The sequence below is a fragment of the Balaenoptera physalus genome, assembly GCF_965194825.1.
Source record: "Balaenoptera physalus genome assembly, chromosome: 8".
NCBI classification, from domain to species: Eukaryota; Metazoa; Chordata; class Mammalia; order Artiodactyla; family Balaenopteridae; genus Balaenoptera; species Balaenoptera physalus.
The window spans coordinates 23,022,037-23,045,385 of NC_138887.1; the positions used below are offsets into that span (position 1 = coordinate 23,022,037).

Sequence of the window (23,349 nt, forward strand, 5' to 3'; positions counted from 1 at the left end):
GAAAACTAACACGAATACCAATAATATTGCAAGAGTTAAAGGAACTGACACATGGATTAGGGCTGTAGGGAGTCCATAAATCACATCCCTTTCATCTCTAAATATAGAAATGACTGAGAAATGAGACATGAAAGACAAATGGAAAATGAAATGCTAGTATTATTACTGATAAAGGCTGAATTGGATGATATGACCTCAATGTGTGGCCACCATGGGCTTTCTAATACTTCACTCAGGAAAGAAATTCACACTTTTAGTCATCCACTCAGTAGAATGATCTTAGCCCCCACCCACCCACCCCCGCTTTGTAGGCACAGACCACTTAACCACGCCGTTGAGATCACAGAGTAGCTCTCTCCAAAATTAGGTAGACCTGCGAGACAGAGACCCCATGATTTTTGGGCTGAGCATGATTATTTCCTCCTTACAAACTTACTAATCATCTAAGTCATACTTGTCCAATGGGCAGAAGGAGATTAGAAGGGCTATTCCAACTAAAATACTTCCACGCTGAAAGACAGCTCAGGAGCATGAGATCCTTGACAAAGAATCTGGCACAAAATAAATGCCTCCTATATAGGTGCCAAAAGGTGGCAATGATTTGGCTTTCCTGACACATCCCATTCCAGGATGGCTCCTTTTCCAGAATCTGACACTACTCTCTGCACTGAGTCAAGGCCCAGAGGTCTTCATTTTGGTGCCCGGCTGAGGTTGACATCTCTTGCTTGTACACCGTCATGTAACTGCCCAGCTCCTGTTCTGCTGCCCTTTTGCACTGGCTAGTTGAATCTCATGATCTTGGGGCCATCAGATTCTCCATGCTTCTGTGAGTATTAACTTATAAAATATATAATGCAGTCACTGTGGATGGGCTTTCAGTAAAGAGAGACAGAGTAGGACTCTCTTCTCTCCCCATTCCAGATTTCCTGCATCCACCCTGGGAACTCCAAAGATCTCCCACTGAACTTGACTGTTCTTGGAATTAATACAATAGTGGAAGCCTTTTTCTAATTTTAAGAGGCAAATGAAACTGATAAATCAAATTTTATATTTTTAACCCTTTTTCTTAAAACCCTGCTAAGGATATGTCCTAATCTAGTAAGCACAGAATCATTGGACAAAATCATTGCTGTAATCTCATGGTTAATATTAATCAATAATTCATGGTGCTACACAATGCGTGTGATTTCTATGTCTTTTATCAAAACAAATTTGATAGAAAAATGATATAACACAGAAGTGATGTTGGTGGGAATTTCAGATTAGGTAAGAAAAGGTGTAGGTGTAGTTCTCTGGTGAAGGATTCTGAGGAAGGAGCCTCAGAAATCACAAACTTAAATAGTCACTAACTTTAAATCTAGGCTGGCTCTGACTGTAATACTATTTTATGCTCCTCTTTCCCAGCCAATTAAAATTCCAGCAATTACATGGCATTCCAGTTGGCTATTTTTGCTATCTGCGTAAAGGCAGGCAATCATCTTAGAGTCATAGGATTTGGAAGAGAAGTGAGAATAGTACAAACTCCACTTAGCTAAATCAAATGCATTTTTTTGAGCTTCATAAAAAGAAAAATGTATATTTATGTCATGGCACTATCAAGATGCAGGGTCAGTTCCAAAATATTTGTGAATATTGATATGTTCATTAAAAAAATCTTTTGTTCTTGCCTCATTTCTGCAAAATACCTGTGAAAAATTTATGGGATCTTTGACAGGTTATTCAACTTCTCTGTGCCTCAGCTTCCTCATCTGAAAAAGATCAATTTCATAGAGTGTTTTTGGGTATTTAATGAATCTTTCTTTTCCTCTCTCTCCCTACACACACACACACACACACACACACACACACAAACATGCAGCTTAGAATAAAGCCAAATACATAAAACTATATAAACTACTGTTGTTGTTCTTGTTATCTCTTAACACTATTTAAATTGAGTGTCGTATTTATATAGTATTTATCAGTATTTTCTGTTTGTGAAGTGCTTTTATATCGATAGTTTTCAAAATCTAATCTTGTCTTACATAATCAGGCCAGGTAGAATTATACCCATTTAATAGATGAAAACATTGAATCCTTAACTTATAAGAATAAAAAAAGTTAGATTCGGGATTAAAACTTATATTTTCAAGCTCCAGCCAGGATTATTGTTATTATATAGCTATAATGAAAACTATATGAATCTTAGAACAAATGTTTTGAGTTTTTTTTTCTTCTACACAGTTCTACTCAGAACAGTAAATGTACAATTATTTTCAAAAGAGAAAAATTTAATTTCAATTTGCTCTGAAGATGTTTCATTCTCAGTAGTCAATATTTTTGATAGAGTAAAAGGAAACACATTTCTGTGTTCTCTGAGACACTGAAGCAGTAAATATTTATTTTTCAACTTAAAACAGGCCTCCTTGGCAATTGATTGCTAATGAAAATGTTTACCAATCCCCAAGCTAAGAGGAAGGATTCTTTTGAGGAGCAGAATTTAAGTTGTCTCAGTAGAGCAGTGATTAGACTGACCTTTGCAAAATGCTCTAAAGTTGATTATAAGAAGCTAGACACTTCAACAAAATAAATAAATAAGCTTTAAATGGTAACAGGAAATTCACAAGAAGGCACAGACAAATCAGAGCAAATTGTACACTGAAGGCCAAAGAAATCACATATTGTTCAAGAAATCAGTCAGTGAGGTAAATATGAAGGGAATATGAAATACATGATGAGACAGGGGACCATCCAAATGTGGCTCTTTTCTTTCAAAGCCAAATAGACACAGATGTGTTCACTAAATAGAATTCTAGCTCCTTAGATCTGTTTAACAGGACTCTGTTTAACTTGTAAAATAATTGCAAATTCCCGGGCTTCTCCCATGCTTTACTTTTTGGTAAGTGTGGTCTCTGAGACCCCACTTTTCACATACAGAGTATCAGAGTCTAAGAATACTAAGTTTAAGAATAGCTGCTCTAGCTTTGGCTTCCAACTTCTCTTAATAATTTTTGTATCCGGAGGGGAGGTTCTGAATTGGAAGAAAAGCGTAAGGCATCTTGGGGCTTGGGGCTATGGTTGGGGGAACCGTGCACCTTGGGAAGCCAGCAGAGACTTTCACTGAAGTGGTTAACAGGACTGAGCAGAGTTAGCTTGGAGGGAGTTTGGACACCAGGGAAAAAAGATTAAATATTTCCTGGGTCAGTGGTAATCACATTTCTGGCTTTTGAGCGTTAGAACCAAATTCTGGCTATTCTAAGCAAAAAAAGAAATTTTATTAGAGGGGCGTTGGAGGCTCTAAAAATTCGTGACAGCCTGGAGGATTTGATTTGGGAAATAGGCAAAGACCAAGGGAGCTCTAGAAAGCTAGTTAATGGAAGTAGGACAAGGTTTATGCAGCAATAAGAGGCTGGTCCAGACTGCCACTTAACGCCAAAACGGCCAGTCCTAAATCATGTGCTATCTCCCGGCTACGCTGGAATGGAGTGAGAAACAACACCCCCTTTGGTATCTATGGGCTGGCACTATCTTACATCAAAGCTGCACAAATGAGGGCTTTGCCAACAGGGAGATAAGGTGCTAATAGGAAGTAGAAACTTGAATGCTAGGCAACAACAAGAAAAAAACAGCATTAAATATCTACCATGAGCTCCAGCGGGATGGTCATTTGAGGCCACCTACATCCCACTGAGCTGAGTTTAATAACCGTTGATGGTAGAGAACATACTTTTCCCAGCTCTTCCTAATTTACCCCTGCTCCCATTCGCTTTTGGACTCACATATCTCTGATATATTTTTCTAATCATAACTTTCTCCTTCCTTGTGCTCAATATCTTGCCAGATACATCCAGTCAGTATTTCCCACTTATTACCTACTAGGATTATGTTCAACAGGTTTGAACAGATTGAATGCAACCTGGCTCACTTCTGTTATTGAATACTATCTGCTTTTGTTAGCACTACTTTCTAAGGACAAATATTGTCCAAAAATAAATTGTCCAAATTCTCTGTTTTGCTTCCTGGGCTACTGCAATAGCTGTAGTTTTCAGCAGGAGTACACATTCAGCACATAAATGACATAAAACTGGAATATTTTCATATTTTGTTAAATGTGAGTCAAACTTGTTTAAGATTGTATGTCCAGCTAGCTCATATCAAATGGATCAAGCAAATATTTACCAAATTCCACCTCGGTTGCCTATTAATCTTTTAGACCTTATTCTAAATGAAATTCTAATTTAGTGGTGAGATAAAAATAATTATTACACACATTTTAATAGTACAATATTGCACTCTATGATAATCTTCGTAAACACAAGAGAAACCTTCATATAGGAAGTGAGACCTGACTTTAATCTTGAAGAACAAAGGGGATCTATATATACAGGCATGCCTCGGAGATACTGTAGATTCGGTTCCAGACCACCACAATAAAGCAAATATTGCAATACAGTGAGTCACACGAATTTTTTTTTTCCCAGTGCATTTAAAAGTTATGTTTACACTATAGTGTAGTCTATTAAGTGTGCAATAGCATTATGTCTATAAAACAATGTACATACCTTAATTAAAAAATACTTCATTGCTAAAAAGTGCTGATCATTATCTGAGCCTTCAGTCAGTCATAATCTTTTTTAAAATTAATTAATTAATTAATTAATTAATTATTTTTTGGCAGCGTTGGGTCTTCATTGCTGCGCGCAGGCTTTCTCTAGCTGCGGCGAGCGGGGGCTACTCTATGTTGCGGAGCACGGGCTCTAGGTGCGTGGGCTTCAGTAGTTGTGACGCACAGGCTCAGTAGTTGTGGCTCGCGGGCTTAGTTGCTCCGCAGCATGTGGGATCTTCCCAGACCAGGGCTTGAACCCATGTGCCCTGTATTGGCAGGCGGATTCTTAACCACTGCCCCACCAGGGAAGCCCAATCTTTTTGCAACAATAACATCAAAGATCACTAATCACAGATCACCGTAACAAATATAATAATAGTGAAAAAGTTTGAAATATTCTAAGAACTACCAAAATGTGACACAGACACACAAAGTGAGCAAGTGCTTTTGGAAAAATGGTGCTGATAGACTTGCTTGATACAGGGTTGCCACAAACCTTCAATTTGTTAACAGCATATTATCTGCAAAAACCGCCCAATAAAGCGAAGCCCAATAAAATGAATTATGCCTAGTTGCTGAAAGTAGTTGAAAGGGAGTACATCAGACTTGGGGAAGCTATGCTGTGTTCTCCACATAAAGACAAAATTGCCCTGGTTAATGCATTTGTAATTTAGGCATTGTTTCAGCCTTGTTATTTCCTTGTCAAATAAACTGGTCTACCCAGTTGTAATGGAACTTCCTCTTATCCTACAAGATTTTTCCCTCCGCTGTCTCCTTGCATATATAACTTTGGAATATTTGGTAGTCATCTGATTACCGATGTTGAATGTGGGATACTCTGCAGCCAACACCTTTGGTGCTAAGATGTCAACAGAACAAGGGTCTACCTAGAAACTTCTTGGTGATCATTAGCAGATATTAAAAGCCACTTTATTCCAAAACTCATAATGTTTTTCCAGAACCTACCTCTGAAATAGGAGCAATGGGAGAACTGATATGCTGCCTTCCCCCTTCTCCATGGAGGGAACAGAGTAATCTTGACATCAATATTGGATGTCAACCCTTTGCTAAAATCCTCTAGTGGCCTCTCATTTTACTTTCAATAAAATGCAAATTCCAGGACTTCCCTGTGGCGCAGTGGTTAAGAATCCACCTGCCAATGCAGGGGACATGGGTTCAAGCCCTGGTCCGGGAAGATCCCACATGCCACGGAGCAACTAAGCCCGTGCGCCACAACTACTGAGCCTGTGCTCTAGAGCCCGTGAGCCACAACTGCTGAGGCTGCGTGCCACAACTACTCAAGCCCGTGCGCCTAGAGCCCATGCTCCGCAACAAGAAAAGCCACTGCAATGAGAAACCTGTGCACCCCAATGAAGAATGGTCCCTGCTTGCCGCAGCTAGAGAAAGCCTGCGCACAGCAAAGAAGACCCAGTGCAGCCAAAAATAAATAAATAAATAAATTTATTAAAAAAAAATGCAAATTCCATACTTTGGTCTACAAGGTCTGGATGCTTGGTCCCTGCCTCCTTCGAACTTGTGCCATTTTCTCCCTTCCTCACTATGCCGCAACCACACAGTACCCTCTTATTACCCCAATATACCAATATCCTTTCAACCTCAGGAGTTCTGTTCTTGTTGGTCCCACTATCTGGAATCCTCTTTCCCGGGATCCTGAAATCTGTGTCTCTTTATCAGGCCTCAGCTCACATTGCACAATATCAGAAAATCTGCCCTGATGACTCAATCTATAGTTGTCTCTCATTTGTCCAATTTACTGTCAGATCATCCTATTTTTTGATAGCACTTATAAACTTGAAACTATCTCATTTATGTATTAATTCTCTTCATTAAGATAGAAGTTCTAAAAGGGCAGGGATGATCACCAATGAATTGTCAGTGTCTTAAGATCACCTGGCATATAAAAACTATCTATGGATAAATGTTTTCAATGACTAGTGCTGACTCGTTTGTAATAGATGAGACATTATAGAGGCAAATACAGAGGGCTCACCTGTGATGGCAATAAAACAAGTTGTCTTTATGCCTTATAAGGGTGTGTTTAAGCTATAGCTGGGTCATAGTACCAACTGCGTTGCAACATCTCTTGATGGTGACAGTCGTCATGAGGTCAATTAAATTATCGAATTCCGGAAGCCAGACTTATCTCTTCATTTTCTTTATTTATCCCATGACTGAAAGGGCCTATAGTCACTGACAAGGGAAAGTTTTTATAATGGTAGCATATTTAGAGGTAGGAAGGAAAAAAAACATTCTGCACAGAGAAAGCAGCATTACCCTGAGTCTGTAGACATAAAAAGAAGAGAGTTAAAACTCTCTGACCAAAATGGATATTGTTTAGGGCAGTTGTAAAACATAAGATTCTTTGGCAGCAAAGTTAGAGTATTGTTAAGGTATGGTTAAAGAGTAGATCATAAATCCTGGAATAAGACTATAGACCTGATACTAAAAACTCTTGGGGGCAAATGTAAGTCCTTGTACAGAAAAGTGGCCCAAAGATAGCAATATTTATGAAGCGTAACCTGTCAGTTATAAATTGGGCAAATTCCAAACGGGAGGAAAGAGAGGTTAGAAGGATACTTAAGATGCACAATTAATGTTTCCATACCTGCCAAGAAGCTAATTGCTTTTACTTTGATAAGTCTAAAGTTTAATATAGGTTTGAGATCCTTTGCCAGAAGAACATAGATTTTTCTCTTAACTGCATAAATTATTGGGATTTTGTTACTTAGAGAAAAAGCAAAATGATAGCTCTTCACAACTGTGTAGAGAGAGAACAGCAGATGTGATGGTCTGAATTTTTTTTTTCTTCTTTTCTTTCCTTCTTTCTCTTTCACATATTCCATCTCCCATCTTCATTGTCTTTCTCTTTAAAAAGACATTTATTTTAGAGAGTTTTTAATGTGTGTTCAACAAGATGCTAGATGCCATGGGGATACATGAGAAAAAGAAATCTAGACTCAGTTTAGGAATTTGGAGGAGGAAGTGATGAGTGTGGGCAGGAGATGGGGAAGAAGCCACAAATGTGTGACCGACTACAGGTCTGCTTTGACTCACTCACAGGCGCCTTTCACTTTTTAAGGGCAGCGATTTCTCTCATCTCCTCCCAGTCTGAATTTAGTAGCCCCAAGAAACTACACCTCTGAATAGTTTAGAAGAGAGAGGAGACAGAATTCACCTACTCAGTTTCCTCCCATCTCTCGATTCCCAATAGTCAAGAGGATACAACGCCCTGCTTTACTGGATGTTATTGGTCAGCTCCTTGGTGGTCAATAAGGAAGACAAATCCCATACCCCATTTTTTTCATTGAGGTTTGCAAGTGGACGGGGATTGGTTTGTGGGACATGAGAGGTGTGAAGGTCTAGGACTTCACCTTGACCTCCAGCCAGTTGAGGAAACTTGGCAAGGGCACTGGCAAAGGCAGCAGCAGTCTAGCCCACAAGGAAGAAAGCATCTCTGTAAATAAAGAGGTGGCCAAGGGAATATGAGGAGGCACAGAAGATTTTTGTCTAATGATACAGTAGTGAGTGATTAGGACACTGGATATATGAGTCTAGTTTAGGAGAGTGATCTGATCTGGAGATAGACATCTTGGAGTTATCAGCCTATAGATGCTGTTTAAAGCCGTGAGCCATCTGTGATAATTAAGAAGGTGAATGTAGCTGAAGAAGAGAGTAGCAGCAGGGGCTGAGCCTGGGGCTACTCCAACCTTACAGGGTCAGGAAAGAGAGAAAACAACAGTGAAGGGTTAGGAGTGAATAGTGACAAAGGAATAAAAACAATAGAGTGTGATGTCCTTGAAGGCCAATAAAAAAGTTATATTAAGGAAGAGCAACCTATAAGTGTTTACTTTGACATGCATGAGTAGGTCGCTAAAGGAGGTACCTAGAAACAGAAATACTAAGTTATAGAGCATGCACCTTTCATATTTTAAAAGACACTCTCAAATTGCCCTGAAACCTGGCTGCCCCAGTATAAACATCAGAACTCTGAGAGTTTGTTTCAAAACTTAATCAACCTTTACACCATTTTTAATTTTTTCCTAATTTGATGAGTGAAATATGATATATTTCTGTTCTTTCAAATTGCATTTGTTTAATTATTAGTGTTTGGATACTTTTTAATATATTTTTAAGCCAATTTTTTCATTTTTTGAAAAACGATCTGTCTTTTTCCAGTGTCCCACTTAGTTGTTTGCGCCTTTCTTGTTGACTTGTATACTTTATGCTACATACTAGTCCTTTATTTTGTAATATGTATTTTATATATTTACAATATTTTATTTATATTTATACATAACTATTTCTTCCAGTTTTTCTCCACCTGTTAATTTTGTTGATGCTGTCTTTCGTCAAATGATTATTAGTACTTTGAGATAGCCACAACATTTGGCAATCATTTTTTTTGACTAATTTTACCTTGGAAAAATGTTTAATTAAAAGGCTTCCCTACCTCAATATCATAGAGACAGTTTTCTTTATTAAAAATTCATGTTTCTGTTTTTATTTAGGTCTGTTCTCCATCTGGAATTTGTGTTTGTGTTTGAGGTAAGTAATAACATATGTACATTCTATTTAAATATATTTCTGTGGAGAACCAGAGCCAATATTAATTAGTTGGTCACTCCAACCGCTAATTTGTCATACAACCTCCAAAGGTATCAAATTCCCACTTATGCATGATCGTCTTCAGAATTTTCTATTCTGTTTGTCTTTACTACCTTGAAACTCCCTGATGCCATCTGTGTTGAGGGTCCACAAGACCACCCTCATGTTTGATGATTTGCTAGAAAAACTCAGAGAACTCAGAAAAGCTGTTATACTCATAGTTACAGTTTATCACACCGAAAGGATACAGATTAAACTCAGTCAAGGCAAAAGGTGCAAAGGGCAGGGTCAAGGAGAGATTAGGAACAAGCTTCCAGCTGTTCTCCTTCCTAGAATCCTTGAACAGCATTTAATTTCCCAGCAACATATGTGACAAGGTGTATGAAGTATTGCCAAACACGAAATCTCACATGAGCCTTGGTGTCAAGGTTTCTAATAAGGGTCAGTCAGGTAGGCATGGCTGACTGCCCAAGTGGCTGACCTTGGTTACTCAGTTTCCAGCAACTCCAGAGGTCAAACTGATACAATGAGGTCCAAGTTCCCCACCATAAGTCACTTTATAGCATGAACTATATCTGGCATGCCCCAAGGCCTCATGTATCAAATACACTCTTAACAGACAGGATATTCTAAAGATTTATCACTCAGGAACTAGTTGAGGGCCAATCCTTTCTTTGGAATGTGAAAGTTTTGAACACTCCAAGCCTGCTGATTAACCCTTTACTGCAATTTTCAAACAGATACTTTTTTTTTTTTTTCATTTTGAATTTTGTCTATATTTTTAAGTTTTCCTTGTTTGGAAGGTTGGTCTGAAACCATTAGTGAGCAATTGCAGAAGCAGAACTCTCCCTCAGTAATTTGGAAATATTGCTCTATTGATGTCATGTATCTAATGAACCTGATAAAATAGCTCATGAAAACTGACTTTTACACTTTATTACATTGTTTTTTCCCCTCTGATGGCTTTTGCAGTTTCGCTTTATCCTTAACACGTGGAAGCTGCTTTGCAATGCGTTCAGGTGTGAAGTTTTATTTGTTTCTTGCTTTTTTAATTTGTTATGATATTGCTTTGCCTTAAGTGGACTTTTGTAATATGTGGAATCATATATTTCCATAATTCTGAGGTATTATTTCCCATTATTTCTTCAAATATTGGCTTTCTTTTATCTTCTCTATTACTTTTTTCTGGAATTACATTGAAATAAAGATTTGAAATTCTGGATTTATTCTCCATGCTTCTGAACGTCACTTTGATACTTTCTAGAGTCAACTCTTGTTATTCTTTTTTTTTCCTTTAATTTTATTTTCACACATTAAAAAATGAAACATACTATACAGATGGTTTTTCATAGCAGATTACACGTGGGTCCGTTCAGAACTGCTCTCTAGGTGTTGCTGGCCTCCGAGGGGCCGCCCAGCCGGCAGCTGTTATTCGCGTGGCCAATGGGTTGATTCGGATGCAGAAGCATGCAGCCCTCAGCATGGAAGGTTCCATCCCCTCTGGTCTTAAATTAGGTTAAATGGCATCGGTGTCCGTATTTACAGACGTGAAGTGTGGCGATCCTGAGCAGTTCTGATCGCCCCGAGCCCTCCGTGGGAGCCTGGGGGCCGAGCAGGAGGTGCGGGGGGCGTGGCTGACGCGGTGAACTCGTCTCCATCCTTCCCACGCGACGAGGGGCTGCGCCCGCGGTCAGACCCTTCCAGAAGGCTTACGCCAAGTAACTGTAGGTGTCCTGTTCACCATCCACTCGCTCCAAATATTCTTTCTCGATCAGAATGTCAATGCATTTCTTAATTACTGGGACCCGAGGCTTGAATATTGAGGAGAGCTGAGTCAGTACTTCTCCAAGTAACTGCTGGTGTTTTAGAACCTTCCTCATTTTCATAATTCTCACGAGAGCCGCCTGGATCAGTAGTTTGCGATCTTCCTCGATGTTTCTGTGTGTGGTTTCTTGTTCCTGCTTCTGTTCCATTTTCATGGGCACATTGATGTTAACCCTTAACTTCTTGTTTTTATAACCGAGATATAATTTTATTAAGGTATCTTGCCTCAATTCCATCTCATCAACATGTGTATTTTCGTCTTCCAAGACCAGTAACTTCAACTTCAATAAACTCTGTAGGACTTGTGCAAAAATGTCCGTTTTGATCCGGGTGCTGTCCATGAGCTGCTGCACGGCGTAAGCGTCTCCCGTGTTGTACTGGAGCAGGATGGCCATCTGGAATGTAGATGCCCGCAAGGTGTATCTGTTTTTGAAGCAGTTTGTTACTAATTCTCCTTCAGACAGTTGATGTAACCACGTCAACTTTCTGCCACTGTGACGGCTGGCGTAAAACGCTGTGAAGCGCTGGTAAATCCGTTCCAGCTCCGACGGCAAGGCAAACGTACCGGACTGCTGCAAAGGCCATGATCCGGAGCTCAGAACTTGAATACTGAAATCCAAGCCCAGCGGCTCTGCATTTGTCAGGTGCTTTTTGAACTGCTCATTCAAGTACTGGCTTGCACCAATGTCTTGAAACATCCGCTGAAGTTTAGAGGTGTACTCAAACCCGCAAGCTCGCTTTAACTTAGAGATCATGCTTGCTTCCGCATCATCGCTCACACTGTTCTGATGAACAAGCCTTTTGGCCAGCATCTTTGCGTAGAACTTCTGAAACATGTCCTTGTCCTCTATATACTGGAAGACCGCTATCACTTGGTTGAGCGTGTCTTCTAGTTCTGCTTCTTCTGGGTTCCTGGACCTCTTCTTCAACAAGGAGTCACAGTATCCAGCCAACAACTCGGAAGATTTACTGGACGACTGAGCCATTTTGGTAACTGCACTGTTGTTTATGAAGCGACCGCAAGCCTTGTCCAGCGCAGCCACGAAGCCAGCATTGTTGTTGAATGCCAACATCACCAGGGCGTTGTATTTTTTATGAACATCCAACACTGTCTGTATATACATTTTGGGGTCATTTAAAGCAGCTTCTCCACACTTTTCAATGGCCACAATACACTGATTATGAATGTGTGTCTCCAGGAGTTTTTTCAATTCTCCCAGGCCATCCTGGATTCTAGATACAAGATTATACATGCGACCCAAATCTTCGCTTTTGTCGGCCTCCAATAAATTCTGAAATTCCCTGTGGAAGGTCTCCAGGTGTTTCTCAATGAGCACCTGCTTGCACTTCCTGGCTAGCTCTTCTTGGGCGCTCTCATGAAGGTACTGGACTCTCCGCTGCTCCTCCAGCAGACGAGTCTTTGCCTTTTTCATATATTCAGTAACTGGGTTCTGCTGCAAGAATTTGGTACTCTCTCTGGTATAAAATCTCTCTGTGTCAGCCAAAAACTGAGACTCAAAGGATTCTTTGTACACCTTTAGCACAGGGCCCATCGCAAAGGCATTGTCTTCATTCAGCCCCAGTTCCACGTAAGATTGTACAACTCCACTCATCAGTCCTGTATTGATGCTTTCACCATTTCTTTCCTTTTCAATCAGTTTTAAAACAGCATTTGTTACCTGTTTATTCAATGGCCTGAAAACACAATCTCTCCAAGTCACCAGTGCAAGAGAATAGATTTCGTAGATTCCTTTTCGTCCTCCGTAATATTCGCAGAGAACCCAATATCTATTGAGGTAGGCACAAATCCCATTCAGCACTTTACTTGAAAACCGGTAATCTTCCCACTGTTGAGTGTAGAACTTCAGTACACTCTCGTCTATCAAATCTTCTCCGTCCTTAAGAAGATTTGTCAAGTAATTCTTCAAAAACTCTTTAAGCTGTTTGTACAATTCCAAGCCAACTAACTGAACTTCCCCCGGCATCTCCCCCTTTTTTGATTTAGAAGGAGGGACACCAGCCTCTTGAGCTTGGTTTGACTGGTGAACGCTCGTGCAGTAGTTATAAACATGAGTGTAGAGTTCCATGTATCTGGATTTCACCATACTTTGTCTGGTATACACTTGCTGGATTCCAGCTCTGAGGTCATCCCAGATCTGGTCAAGGCCAATCTGCTTCAGTCCATGGGGATTCTGGCTCCTGTTGGATGACATTGTGAGTAATATTCTGAAGTCGTCCAGTGCAGCAATCCTTATTCAAGGTACAGCTAATTCTCCATTAGATGAAAATTTAAAATATCATTCCAAATTTATTCACAGCAGCTCAGAAAGGATGTCCTTTAAATGTAGAGAGTGAAATCTCATTGCAGGCAAACCTGGAAAGGGACCTGCAAGTAAAGCAAACACCAAAGTGATTCCAGCACTGAACTGAGTGAGCAGAAACATCTTGCTGAGAAGCAGGCTCACTGCTTCTATTGTCTTTTGTCTTCATAAGGTAATCCACTGCATTATTTGCATTATATATTCCCGTAGCATGTTACGGAAAAACCCGAACGAACTTTTTGGCCAACCCAAAAAATACACGTGCACCACATTTCCCAGGTGCCTAAATGGCTCCGGCGACGTCTCTACCTGGTCGTTGGGCCTGGCCCCAGTTAAATCCCCGTCCCACCAAGGTCTTGCGGTGTCCCTCAGCCTCAGAGGCTGCCCCGCCTGGAGTTGCGTGCAACACGGCTCCCGCCTCCTCCTCCTCCCTGCCCACCCGCCCAACTCTTGTTATTCTTGGTAGTTACAGTCTATAAAGTCTCTGGGAACCTTGAATGAGCAAATACTGAGCAATTTTTCCGGGGGGAAAGATGCACGTTTCATGTATATGAACTATTTTGTTCTTTAGCTAGGTTCAGTTTGTTATTTAACCTGACTATAATGAGTTTCTTTTTTACTAATTCCAAACAAGCTGCCATTTCTATGATCTCTAACTTCTTTTTCCACAAGTGTACATTTTTATTTTATACCTATTTACTTTTGTGTCATGGGTGTATTTTATTTATCTCTTTGTGAATAGTAACTATATGTATTCCAACTCCTTTGGATATTTTTATATTATCTCTAAGTTATTGGGTATAAATTCTTTGATTCATGAATTTGTTGCCTCCTTTTCCAGCATTTCTCAGATGCCTGATGATTCTTAGTCAGTTTTGATTCTATGTCCTCAATTATGACCACCTGTTGACACCATAGCCTTTCCTTGCAGTCACCTTCTTGGTGATGTCATTGGTTTAAGTCTAGGAGTAGTGGCAGCCTTTGTTCATTGCTTCACTGATATCAGAACATTTTATCCCATCTCCCCCTCTTAATATAGTTATATATTAATACTTATTTATTTTTATAAACTTTCTACAGTATCTGTATTAAACATAAACCAGAATGTCAGTTTTGAATAGGAGCCAGAAATTTTGGCGTGCATGTTCAGTCCATCTTGAAACTAGAAGTTCCATTGTGTTGTTAGAACTTGATAGAAGATACAGCCATGGGAATAAATCTCCCTGACAGAAGCTAGACCATAAAAAAAGTGCAGGCATTATCAAACAGTATCTCAGAATGGAAGGGGTCAAGGGAATAAACGCTCTGGACTCCTTCCTTCCTCTCATACCCTGCCAGTGCCTTTTTGGACCAGATCCAACCATAAACCAGAGAGTAGGTGAGCACAGGAATGCAATCCATTGAAAATTTTAAAGCAGCAGCTAGAGGAAAAGTTAAATGGAGAAAAACCAGTACATCAAACTAGTTTTAAGGACGAGTTGCCCACATCCTGCATTAATGCATACAATACAGTGTTCAATTGATTATGAATTTATAATTGAGGGCCAACTTCTTATGTTAGCCAAAAGTAATATGCCTGTTATAGTATAATCTATACCTCCAATTATGCTTTTTTTTCCTTAGTTAAAATTTTCATGAATTTATCAACATCCATAATTTAGAATATATATTTATATATAAAGATATAAATTTTACACATATATATTTTATTAGAAGTAAACATTAATAAATTTCATATATAAACACACAACTGTTTTATCTGTGTCTTAATGTCTTATCTAAGAAGTTATATATATATTGAAGTCCACTAGTGATCTGAAAATCAAGAGACTGGGACTGGGGATGCTCTGAACAGAATAATTTAAATTTCTTTTCTTATTAGGCCTTCTTAGTGCATCATTTATTTTTTTTTAAAGACAGGAAAGCAAAGGAGTTAAGGCAAATATTTGCCATGCTCAATAAACAATGTTCTGATGTGTGAATTGATTCTAATCAGGACAGCCAATGTCAGCTAAATTAATACACCATTAGGCAGAAAATAGACGTATCATCAGGAATACAACCTCTTAATTTGCTGATCATGGTTGAACACTAGCCAGTAGGTAGCAACTAATGGCACCACAAACAGATGTTAACTGAACTATATTAAGTAGACACTGTGCAATTCTTTTTCTTTTCAACTCTGTACTTGATGGTAATATATCATCTTTGGGTTTTCTTATTATTACTAAGTTTATAACAAATATTATTATGATAAAAATTACATAAAACATATATATTTTCCCCAAATCAAATTTGCTGCAAAATCTTTTCATTTTTTAACTATAATGCAATATAAGTGATTCATTTCCTCAAATTAACTTAATTTCAACTGAATGAATATCTATAGATGCACCATGTGCCAGGCACTGTGGTAGGGACTGGGAATATGAGGATGAAAAATCATGTGTCCTGTGCTCACAGAGTCATTATATGCTAGAGGAAAAAGTCATGTAAATGAATAATAATGTGCAGGACAATAGGTAAAGCAAAGTCCATAGATGAAATAGGTGACATAGTAATAAGTCAGAGAGAATGTGATTGTATCTGAGAGGTTTATAGAGAAGTTGGGAACTGACTTGTGTTTTATAGTAGATTCAATAGCCTCCTTCAAGATGCATACTTATATGAGTTGGTGGTGGATTGGGGCATACCAGGGCAAGAAAGGTGTCCCCTTTTGTTGAGTGTTTCTCTTAATGCAGCATTATATATAAGTTATGGACTATCATTTATACTCTGATTGCTGAATTAAAATTTTTTTAATGGAACAGTTCATAACTTCAAATCCAAGTATTAGAATCAATCATGTTTTATTTATTGCATTTATTGCCCTATCAACTGAGGACTGCTCAGTGCAAGGTGCCAACTATACCTACTGGTAGAGGATACATAGATGAACAGTGAATCCTTCTTTAAAGTACTGACAAGCTAGTAAAAAGACAATATGTACGTATGCAGGAGGTACACAAAATGGTAACAATATAACAGTGACACTAATACAACAAATGGTAACTTAAAAAATTATAATAAAGTATAACAGAATATGAATGGTATAATTTATGTTTTTGTAGTGTTTCATCACTTATACATGTTTCCCACATTAATTTCATTTAATGTTCACAAATACTCTCTGAGATTGATATTGGTATTCCTATTTTATTGATGAAGCAAAATAGGTACAGAAAAGTAATAAATACATAGGAAGTAAATGAAAGAAAAAATTCAGGGCCAGAGCTGAAAAAGGAAATAGAGTATAAAAGATAGATTGAACTTAAAACTCTTGAGAAGAGGCTGGGGAAGGCATGTGGAGTTAGTGGAAAGGAAAAGACTATGCAGAGACCAGCTTGGCTAGACCATGCATACGAAGAAAAATAGTATATACAAACGTGAAATCTTTAACATAAAAAATTAGGAAAAAATGTTCTATAATAGAGAAATGATTAAATAAACTATTGTGTATATATAAACTATATATATATATAGAGAGAGGAATTCTAAGAAGTATTAAAAATGATGTAAATGAATATCTAAAGTCATAGTAATGATGAAAATAATTGATTTTTAGGTAACCAATTTTTAAAAATAATGAATAAATGCATAAGGTACAAAATCCAGAAAACATGAAAGGGTTTGTAGTGAAAAGTAATCATTCCTTTTCAGTACCCATTTCATCCCCTGTCAAGAGACAACATGATTATAGATAATTTATGTATCTCTCTAGATAATCTATGCATATAGAAGCATATACACACGTAGGCACTATATACACATATTCATTTTAAAATTCTTGGTTTTTAACCCTGTTTTTGAAAATTTAACAATGTGTCTTGGAAATGGTTTCATAGTTTATATAGAACTACCACTGTGTATATGCACTATAATTTATTGATGATGGAAATCTTTTCACATTTAAAAGACATTTATATTTCCTTTTTTTGGTGAATGGTTAATATCCTTGCTTATTTTCATTGGGCTATTGATTTTTTCTGTTAATTTTAGAAGCTCTTTTAAATCTAATTATTCCTATAATTGTCTGTGTTACAATTTTTGTTTTACAATCTTATCTTTTATCCTGACTGTATTTATGATATTTGTGCTCTGTAGTTATATTTTATTTTTGTGTAGTTGAGTTGATCAACATTTTTTCTAGTTCACTTACATTATTTCATATTTTCTTCCATTTTTCTTTCTTTCTTTTCTTTCTTTCCATATTTCTTCCATTACTTTTATCATGTTCATATCCTACATTTACATCTTTGATCCCTTTAGCATTTTAAAAATAATAGAGGCAAGAGGGAGGCAAGTTTATTAACTTCCTCTTCAGTTATCTTATCATTTGTTGAAAAATTTTGTCATTTCCCCAATTACATGAAGTACCTTTATCTTGTAGTAAGTTGACATAATTTTAAATCTATTTCTGGTATCTTTTATTCATTGATCTGTGTAAATATTCTTTGCCTGTCATTATCTAACTTATTTTTAAAATGGGTAACTATTTAACTCTCACTCTCACTTATCACCAACCACTCTAACTATTTGAAAGATTGTATTAGCTGACCATCCGTTACATTTATTTTTCAAAAACTTTCTAGGATACATGCAATGATTTAATATGCAAATATTAATGGAACAACGTGCTGTCTCCACTGCTGCAGCTAGTCCAAAAGGTACAAGTAATATTTATTTTCTCCTTCGTCTATCACCAATTTTATAATTTTCTTACCGTTGACTAGAACTTCAGTCTAGATGGCTTGAGTTTGGAGTTTGAGTTTAAGAGTCTGGAGCTCTCAGTTGCTTTAATGTTGCCTGTTTGGGTTTATTGCAATTGCCTATTAGACTCATCAGCAGGCATGAAAACACCAAGAGATGCTGCAGTGAACTCCTAGGTTCTAGATACACTCCTGTCTTCCCACACTGTATTGCAGCAGCCACTCCTTATGGTATTTGGGATCGTGTCCAACGATATGGTAATTCTTTTCCTGGCCTACTATTCCACTGGTATGAGGGAACCTTGACCAGCTTCTGCTTTAATGGAACCCTTACAGTGTACACAGGAAGAAGCTTCCCCTTGTTGCTTCCCTTCCACAGTCCCATTTGGCTTCATGTCCTCTAATCCAGCAGAACCTAAATTTGTAGGGTCAGGAAGTAGAAATTCTGCAAAACGGTCACTGTGAAGAGTGATGCAGTGGGCCAATTCTACTTCTACCCCTCATTTCATGGTCCCGGGTAAGTCTAGAGATTGGGGCCATAGCGTTGCATATCAGGCATTAGTTCAATGCATATTTCTCACCTTAGCAGATACCCAAAGATGATGCTTTAGACATTTTTACAGGTGCTTCAAAAATCTATTATGCTAGCTGCTTCCAAGATGGCACCCTGTATGGTAGGACCAGAGAGTGAATTCCGGAGTCAGGCACCCAGTGTCATACCTTCTCTCTTAGAATGGCCCCTTGGTCTGAGGTTATATTATGGAATATTCTGTGTAACTTAATCAGGTATAAGCTTTTGAGCTGTGCTCCTGGCAGAGGTACTGAAGGCAGAAAAGGCAAAGTTGTATCCAGAGATAATTTCAAGTCTGAGAAGAGAAAATTGCTGCCCTTCCAAGGTAAAGTGGCCCAATGTAATCAACCTGCCATAAAGTGAAAGGCTGGGTCCTAGTGGTGCAAGGCTTGGCATTGGTTTCTGCTGCTGGCAGTTCAGGAATTCTACAGTTCGAGTGGGCAGATCAGCAGCTTCAATGGACATTTGGTACTTTGTTTTGCATTGACCTAGGGTGATTCCATGGAGGTTAACTCCCTGATGTATCCATGCTCGCACAGGCGTCGGAAAGACCGAATGGGTTCGTGCAGGTGTCCCACATAGCGGTGGCAGAGAAACCGTGGGTCAGAAGAGAAGACAGAGTGGAGAGAAGGCAAGGTGTTGTTGGGTTACGTCTGCCTGTAGCTGGTTGCTGTAGCAGTGGCCAGAGCAACAAGCTGGACTGAGAGGATACGAACCAGGGCATGTGAGTCATCTGATCCTGTGACCCTCATCAGGACACTAGTCTTTGGGATGTTATTGTGCTTTCAGTAAAATCAAATAGAGCATGACCACAGAAGAATACATCAAATACCAAGGCGAGGAATTAATTAGTCTCTTTATATCTAGGCAGGACTAAGGAGAGAAAGCCTCTACTTCTGAATGGCAAGTCTTCTACGTTCCTGAGTGGACATCTAGTGTATGACTATTTTAAGGTCCTTGATACAGATTTCTAAATGATTTTTAAAACATTATGCGAGTACGTTGTATAAGCGTATCCATTTCACTGTATCTCTGATAAAATTGGGAATGAAAATTTTTAGTCTCACAATTCAACAGTTGAAAAATAGCATCGTATTTTAAATTTGCAATTCTTAGTTTACTAGTATGGTTATATTTTTGAAATATATATAAACTTATTCTTCTCTGGGTGGCCAGTTCAAATCATTTGCCCATTTTTAAACTAGACCTCTTTACCTAAGAAGTCTTTATATCTGAGACCTCTTTATAAGTTAGGAAGACTGACCTATTGTCCATCAAATACAATGCAAATATTTTCTCACTTTTTTATTTGCCTTCTAATATTAATTATGATTTTATATATTCAACCCCTCCCTGTTTTTCTTGTTTTTTTCCATAAAAACTGACATTTGAGTAGTCTCTTTCAAGTAGGGCTTTTTGGTTTTTGCCAGGCTTGTTAGTGAAAGTTAAATAAAGTCTACCAGTGACAGTTAGTTGTCACTTGTCTTTACTTATCTGTTATAATCTTCACTTGTGTATCATCATTTTTTATTTTTACAGTTATTGATAGTTATGGAAAGAGCTTAAAATTTGCCCTGTGAAGCAAATGGATGATAAAATTATGTTTTTTAAAAAATTATAACTTACCTCTGTTTAGTGACTCAAAACAATTTTATCCCTTACCTCAAGCAGTGTGGAGTATATTAAAATGTTAGACCTTCAAACTGTGGTTTGCATACATCAGCATCAGCATTGCGTACATGCTTGCAGAATCTCAGGCCTTAGACCAGATGTACTAAATAAGGATCTACATTTTAACAAGATCCCCTAGTAGTTCATCTGTCCATTATTGTTTGAGAAACATCATTTTAGATCCTCTAGTCTATTTTCAGGGAGACATAAAACTAACCAATTAATTTATCAGTTTCCTGGATGATGAGATTCATAAAAATTAAAACTGTAGAATGTCATAATAGAAATATGTATTATTTGCTAATTTTTTCTACTCCCATCTCAAGATTTGAATGTTACATATTGAACACATAAATTGGTGTCTGAGCTTTAGACAACTTTCATTCTTGATAATCACCACTAAAGTCTGAGATTTTCAGCACCATATATATAGAATAGTCAATCTGTAGTCAAGGGAAAGATTATGAAATCTAACCCCTGTATTTCTAGATATAGTGACAGTCATGACTCTTTGTCTTTAAAGACCAAAATCAAAGGAAGAAGGAAGAAAATATGTAACTTAGGTATATCCATTCTTAGGTGTTATATATAGTTGTATCATAATTATATTCATTAATTCATGTATTTACTCTGTACTTATGTACAAGGCAATATTGGGGATAATTAAAGAATAGGCAAGAAAAATAGGGTAATACTGTTATCAACAACAAGCACTTTTTGAATGCCTGCAGTATGTTGGACATTTTCCTGGCACTTCTGCTCTGCAATCCTCATAGCCACCCTCAAGGTTGGGACTAATATTAACCCAGTTGTATAGAATTAGCCTCAGAGCCTAGGAAAATAAAGCAAACTTTTACAAGGTCACATAGTGAGTGGTGGGGCTGGAATTCCAACCATGTTTGCCTGAACCCCTAGCTCCATCGTACATTTCTGAGTACCTGCTTTGATTCTATCAGTAGATGACAGTTTGAAAATTGATGAAATCATTCATTTGCATTTTATATTTCTTTTCTTTAAAGTTTCAGCTAATGGAACTTTAGCTTTTTTTTTTTTTTTTTCTATTGGTTTGGGTGCTGCTCACCCAGCTTATTCCTAGTGCCTTCAAAACCCTGAGGGAATACATGGTGAAGGCATAAAGCTGTGTGCTGGACGGAAGGTGCAGCGTTCTTACTTCTTCTCTTTCCAAGTAAAACTGGATAAAAACTTGTTCCTCTACCTAGTAAAGGGCATAGTCCATTCCATGGTACTGAAGGCAGAGCTGTTATTTCAGAGAAGAATAAAATAATTTACTAAGAGAGGAGGGAATATTTGTGTGTGTGTGTGTGCTCAAATAAGAAGACATATACGGTATTTTTCTTGATATTATTTTCAAAATGTGTAGTAGAATAAATCTAACTATGGAGAACATTTAAGTAAATTTGGTTAAACATGCAAATGTCATGTGATCCCATCCTGGAGGCAGAATTGCCTCTTTGGTTTACTTTGATTCTGTAAAATCCCAACTCTTCGTTCTAAACCACTATATGAGAGTATGGAGTATTTGCAATACAAATGACTTACTAATTATATGTAGATGATTTCTAAAGGCATGAGACATTTTCTTTCAAATTCTAGCAGTGGGAAAGATGTGAAAGCATCCCAGCAATTGACTTCATGCCAGAAAAACTCCAATTGACTCATTCTCCTTAATTGCTTAATCTAAATGATTTTGCTACAGTAGTTTCCTAAACATGGTGTAGAGTCTTTTTCTTAAGGATGAAAACAAATTTTAATGGCCTATTCTAGTTTCACAAATTAAGAAAAAGAGAATATAAGCTGCCTCGTGTAATAATAACATTGAATGGTATTACTTTAAAACAAACATTCTCAGGGCTTCCCTGGTGGTGCAGTGGTTAAGAATCCACCTGCCAATTCAGGGGACATGGGTTCGAGCCCTTGTCCGGGAAGATCCCACATGCCGTGGAGCAACTAAGCCCGTGCGCCACAGCTACTGAGCCTGCGCTCTAAAGCCTGCGAGCCACAACTACTGAAGCCCACGCACCTAGAGCCCATGCTCTGCAACAAGAGAAGCCACCGCAATGAGAAGCCCGCGCACCGCAATGAAGAGTAATCCCCACTCGCCACAGCTAGAGAAAGCCCGCGCACAGCAACAAAGACCCAATGCAACCAAAAATAAATAATAAATAAATAAATAAAAATAACTAAATAAACATTCTCAATGGGAGCAATATCTCCTTCAATGGTTCTTGGGGGAGGAAAAATATCTTACTCTTTTTGTGTGTAAATCACAGAAATGCATACTGTATATCATTAAATATACAGTATATCTGTGGTATTAAAATTTCACGAGAAGAGGTTAGAGGAAAAATGGCTAAAAAGGTAATAATAAAAAAGATTGACAAACACTGCTTTAAAGCATACTTCCTATATCTCAGCCAGCAAGGTTCTGCCAAGTTATTGTCACTAGGCGAAGAGCTTATTTTGTGTTCCTTTCCCAGCAGGATCCCTCCTGAAAGCCAGTGATAAAATGTATCACCCGCTGCTGTCTCTAGTGAGGGTCTGGATACAAACTTACTGGCAATAAGGAACTTGAAAGACTTGCCTTTCCTATGTCCTGGGTGATTTTTCAGCGTTCTGCTAAGGTAGTTGTGTCTATTCTGTGACGAGGCGCCAAGGAGTGAGTTCTATGAGTCAGAGAATATTGTGAAGTACATATTATTTACTCAGTACATTATTCCCATTATTCACCTTGCCATTTGCTCTATTCTTTTCAAACACTCCAATCAAGCATGAGAGAATGAAAAGAGAAACTTATTTCTTGTGGACTTATTTCTTGGTAGAACTTGGCATGTTGTAGAACTTGAGGATTTTTGGGTAGGGCCTGCCCTGGACAAATCATGAGGTTTCTGTGGCCTTATTAGGCTCTGCCGTGATCCCTCTGTTCATTCTTCATCACAGAAACCCCTCCACCACACAACATACCTTTTTCATCTCCCTATAATT

At 38.2% G+C, this 23,349-nt stretch overlaps 1 pseudogene across 2 annotated transcripts in view; it reads right to left on the reverse strand.

Moving 5' to 3' along the window:
- Positions 1-298: 298 nt before the first annotated feature.
- Positions 299-23,349, reverse strand: part of LOC309666212 (cullin-1 pseudogene) — a 334,922-nt pseudogene continuing 311,871 nt past the window's right edge. The window contains exon 2 of one of the 2 annotated variants that reach the window (XR_014268461.1): positions 299-22,347. The product of XR_014268461.1 is annotated as a cullin-1 pseudogene (transcript). The remainder of the gene's footprint in view (positions 22,348-23,349) is intronic. The other variant, XR_014268463.1, reaches the window with a different exon arrangement.